Below are 6,000 nucleotides of genomic sequence, written 5' to 3'. Positions count from 1 at the left end.
GTTCAGTTGGTGGTTATCGTCATCTTTTCTTGGTACAGTGACTTAGGTTTTGGACTTTGAGACAAAGGCCTTAATTTCATAGATCTTGTTCTTCTCTAGCAGTTTGTGTTGTCACATCTGATAAATAATTACAGAATCTCTCACAAAGAGATATAGATATCATTTAGGGTTAATTGGTTGCAAGCAACACAAGACAACTTTGATTAACTTAAGCAGAAAGGGGATTTATTGAAAGGAAGTGAGAGAGTTATCAGAATCCATCATGAGATTGAAGAGCTGTGCCTGGAGACAGGATCAAAGGTGCTCTGATGGGGAGAGGGTCTCAGAGCAGGAACTATTCAGTGGTCTGGGCTGAATGAATTGACAGTTTTCCTCATCATTATTATCTCTTTTTAAGATAGAAAGTCCTCAATTGGCTTCATCAAGACGGCAGAAAAATGAAAGAGGGTGGGGAAGGGGAGCAGGGAAAGGAGATGATGGTATTAATTACCCATAAAAAATCTAGATGTTATTAGCAACCTAAAGGACAATGTGTTCCCAGTAGCCAAGATAAAACCAATGTCCACTATGGTATTAAAAAAGAAGTTTTCACCCTAAAGTCCAGGAGCAATCTACTTAACTTGCATTAACAAACATCACATAAAGCACACATACGTTTTTCATATGTGAACTAACAGACTAGTTTCAGTGAATACAATGCCTGACGCTTGGTAGCTGCTCAATAAATATTTGTTGAATGAATAAATTTCTTTTGCAATGTTACTTGTTCTCATCCTTTCTTTATGCCATTTATATTTCCTAAAATCTAGCAAATATTCCATATTCAAAATTGGTAAAATAGAACCTCTAAAAGAGAAAGCTCAGTGTAGTGAGAAGAGTACCCAATTTGATTCATTTCTTGATTATGCCCAATGTGACCTTGGGGATGGGTCACAATGGCTTTGAGGTTATTTCTTCATCTGTAAAATGAAGTGGTAGAGGTAGATGCTTTTCAAGCATCCATCCAATTCTATAAGTCTAACATCATGGTCACAAATATATAGATGACAGAGACTCAGAAGACTTAGGAAAAATGTTTATAATTTTCACAGTATGAGGTGGTTGTACCCTGAATCTGGACAGAAAGTAAAACCTAACTTACTTGGTAGTATTTAGGAGAAATTGCCAATGATATAGAACATCCAGATCACCGTTATCAAACTTTAAAAGAAAGGCAGCAGAATCAAGTTTTCAAATGAAATTGTATGCTGAATTCCAATGTCTAAAACAAATAAAAGTCAAACTATTCTGACTGAAACAAAAGAGGGGTGCCTAGAGCCTCATACTCACACCCTTTCCCACAGTTTCCTGGGAACACCATTTGTCATCACTCATTTAATTCCTGATTGACTATCCCTAAATTTTTCTGTACCTTGAAATAGTTTTAAAATAAGATATCAAATTTAATTTGGATGAGAAAAATTAAGAAAAAAGCTTTCCATGGAAAAATAAAAGTATATATGCTCTCTTTCAGAGTCAGTTGACTTAAAGACAATTTTATTAGTCTACAACAACAAATTTTAATTTGTAAAGCAAAATAAAATCTAGCAGCACTGTTTGATACAATAGTCTTGGTCTAGTCCCTGCATTATGAACTAGTATTATATAGACTTGTATCAAATGGTGAAAACTTAGCTTCCAAAACAAGACTTACTTAACAAGTTAAATTATAAAATATGAAGAAACTTCTTCAATATATAAATCAATTGCTTTAATTTTTTTCAACTGTCTTACTTAAGAGGAATGATGTATATGTCTCTGAAACCAAAGTAATTTTGCATATGCCTTTTTTAATGACCAAAGAAGTAATTGTTGAAAGATAGTAAAAGACATAAACACACATTGTCATCTCTGTGGCTCATTGTAGTGGCCTTACTAGCTTTAGCAAAAAGAAGCAATTGTTCTTCTCAGAAAATCAGTATCCTGTCCATTCCACTACTTTGAAATATCATCATCAAAATCATTAAGACACATCCCCTTAACTTGGACCATGGATTTCTATACATAAAATACCAACCATGAGTCTTTGTCTTTGAGTACGAGTTTTGAAAAATTAAAACACCTTTGTTCAATCTTTATTTATGAACCCTAACATAGACAAAAGCACATCATTTATACCTTAAATAAGGAATTAATCTTGTTGATCGATTTGTTGAACAGTTATTGAGCTTTAATGATGCCATTAGTTTTAATCAAAGCAAAAAGCTGTGAAGATTTTTCTGAAAGACATTTCACCATAGGCAGTAACAAAAAAGTATATTTCTTAGTCATTAGTGATCCAATTGACCTCTTTTGGCAGGACATAAGGTTTAAATTGTCTAGGTACAACCAATTAGATATGAAATGGCTTATTACATGGATCTGTGACTCACAATCAAGAAGGAAGGAAAAGCCCATCTCCCATTGTTATAAAAGGTCTTACTGTTTCCTAGTCTATGCTGATTCTGCCAATCATTCTTCTGATCTCTCGATTCAATGGTTTTAAGATTCACTTTATAGCAAATATTTAAGACACACCAAGTGATGTAGCAGATGTGATTGGTGCCCTGCCCTTATTTCTTCATCATTTACCACTCGAACACAGGAAAGCTCCACTTTCAGCTGCCAGCGACTGTAATTCTGTCTGAATACTTTCTGTGGTAGCCAGAGCCTACTCTGCCTACACATGGGTCATACCAGAAGATACTGGGGGATTTTCCTGAGTAACTCTCAACCAATGACTGACGAGTTGATAAACTCCCAACTGACGAGTTGATAAACTGGCTCCCCTCCCCTAGGACAGGATAACTCTTAAGATATGTTGTATATAGCCTCCTAGAGTTCCCAGGTGGAACTGAAGTCGAATTCCCTATGGTGTAACTTGCCAGATATACACTTTTTTAGCTTCTCTCTCTTTCCTGACTCACTTCCCCACTCCCCTAGTACTTCTGTAATAAAATACTCACATTTGAATCCTTATCTCTATTCTAAGTTGCTTCTGAGACAACCCACAGTAAGACAAGGGGATATAAACATGAATACAATGGGAGTTCTACTTTTAAGGAATACAGTCTATAACAGAAAACCATTAATAAACACAACCAACAACAAAAAGAGTAACTAAGAGGAGAAATACACAATGTTACATTGTAAACAGGGGTGTGCCGGCCCAGGCAAAGATGATAATCTAGAGTTTTAAATGTGTTGTGCACCACTGGAATGTTAGCTAATGGTTCTTCCTGTAATTCTAAATATTATCCTCATCAGTGAAAAGTGGCAAGACTTTCCCTAATAGTCACCTAGTCTAAGAAAGTCATCTTACAAGGGTAACAAAGAGGGTAGGAGTATAAGCTTTCTTCAATTTCATGACAGCTAAAGACAAATCAGAATAACATTATAGCGATTCTACCTGACCAGTGAATTAAAACTATAGCTAATATAAAATGGATAGGTATCAACCTTTTTGACAACCCATGAACCCTCAAGGCAAATATGTGGAGAGCAAAATGAAATCAATATTCTGGCCATTGTTTGTCATTAGTTTCTGACACACAAGGAGTTGGCTATCGCAGTGCAACAGCAGTGAACAAAAAATCAGGCAGTATTGGAGAGCAATTTTTAGGAGGTCGTGTTGTAGAACAACCAAGTAGATACCTTAGCTTAAATGATCAGGGAAGGCCTGACTTAAGAGGATGAGGAGGGCAAGCATCCCAGAGAACAACTGGTACAAAAGCACCTGGCCTTTGCATGTTCAAGCAACTGCATGTAGTTTAACCACTTTTTGCTTGGGTGATATATCCTTGATTTACTCTTCAGAAGTGATCAAAATATGACAATATTGAAAATCAAGTGGTGTGTGTCAATAAGATTGGCAGGAGCCAGACTACATTGGGCTCTACAAGTAGTTGAGATTTTATGCTGCTTTAAGAAGCACTGACAGCATTTAAGGAAAACGGTGACATGATCTAAATTTCAACAATGTGGTGTTTTTTCTAGAATAGATTATAGGGCAGAAAGAGTAGAAGTAGGGAGACCGGCTAGGTAAGAATTGCAGTAAATCCTAATAAGCAATAGTGATAGTATTAATACTAGTAGTGGAAGTAGATAGATTCTCAATTTATCAGTTAAGCTGTTTCTGGGTACAAGTAACAAAACACCCAACCTAAGATGTCTTAAATAAGGACGTTTGGTTTTAGGTCTTACGTTTAAGTCTTTAATCCATCTTGAGTTAATTTTTGTGTAAGGTGTAAGGAAGGGATCCAGTTTCAGTTTTCTGTGTATGGCTAGCCAGTTTTCCCAACACCATTTATTAAATAGGGAATCATTTCCCCATTGCTTGTTTTTGTCAGTCTTATCAAAGATCAGATGGTTGTAGATGTGTGGTGTTATTTCTGATGCCTCTGTTCTGTTCCATTGGTTTACATATCTGTTTTGGTACCAGTACCATGCTGTTTTGGTTACTGTAGCCTTGTAGTATAGTTTAAAGCCAGGTAGTGTGATGCCTCCAGCTTTGTTCTTTTTGCTTAGGATTGTCTTGGCTATGCAGGCTCTTTTTTTATTCCATATGAAATTTAAAGTAGGTTTTTCCAAATCTATGAAGAAAGTCAATGGTAGTTTGATGGGAACAGCATTGAATCTATAAATTACTTTGGGCAGTATGGCCATTTTCACGATATTGATTCTTCCAATCTATGAGGATGGAATGTTTTTCCATTTGTTTGTGTCCTCTCTTATTTCCTTGAGCAGTGGTTTGTAGTTCTCCTTGAAGAGGTCCTTCACACCCCTTGTAAATTGTAGTCCTAGGTTTTATTCTCTTTGTAGCAATTACGAATGGGAGTTCACTCATGATTTGGCTCTCTTTTTGTCTGTTCTTGGTGTATAGGAATGCTTGTGATTTTTGCACATTGATTATGTATCCTGATACTTTGCTTAAGTTGCTTATCAGCTTAAGGAGATTTTGGGTTGAGACAATGGGATTTTCTAAATATACAACCATGTCATCTGCAAACAGAGACAATTTGACTTCCTCTCTTCCTATTTGAATACCCTTTATTTCTTTCTCTTGCCTGATTGCCCTGGCCAGAACTTCCAATACTATGTTGAATAGGAGTGGTGAGAGAGGGTATCCTTGTCTTGTACCAGTTTTCAAAGGGAATGCTTCCAGTTTTTGCCCATTCAGTATGATATTGGCTGTGGGTTTGTCATAAATAGCTCTTATTATTTTGAGATGTAAAACCATAAAAACCCTAGAAGAAAACCTATGCAATAACATTCAGGACACAGGCATGAGCAAAGGCTTCATGACTAAAACACCAAATCAATGGCAACAAAAGCCAGAACTGACAAATGGGATCTAATTAAACTAAAGAGCTTTTGCACAGCAAAAGAAACTATCATCAGAGTGAACAGGTAACCTACAGAATGGGAGAAAATGTTTGCAATCTGTCCATCTGACAAAGGATAGATTGTATCCTTTGTCTATCCTTGGATAGATAAATATCCAGACTCTACAAAGAACTTAAACAAATTTACAAGAAAAAAACAAACAGCCCCATCAAAAAGCGGGCAAAGGATATGAACAAACACTTCTCAAAAGAAGACATTTATGCAGGCAACAAACATATGAAAAAGTGCTCTTTATCACTGGTCATTAGAGAAATGCAAATCAAAACCACAATGAGATACCACCTCATGCCAGTTAGAATGGCGATCATTAAAAAGTCAGGAAACAACAGATGCTGGACAGGATGTGGAGAAATGGGAACGCTTTTACACTGTTGGTGGGAGTGTAAATTAGTTCAAACATTGTGGAAGACAATGTGGCGATTCCTCAAGGATATATAACTAGAAATACTTGAAACAAGGATATAGAACTACAAATACTAGAAAAGTGGGTGAATGATATGAACAGACACTTCTCAGAAGAAGACGTTTATACAGCCAACAAACATATTTAAAAAAAGCTCATCATCACTAGTCATT

This window comes from Pongo abelii, chromosome 6, assembly GCF_028885655.2.
Source record: "Pongo abelii isolate AG06213 chromosome 6, NHGRI_mPonAbe1-v2.0_pri, whole genome shotgun sequence".
NCBI classification, from domain to species: Eukaryota; Metazoa; Chordata; class Mammalia; order Primates; family Hominidae; genus Pongo; species Pongo abelii.
This window is presented reverse-complemented; position numbering follows the sequence as displayed.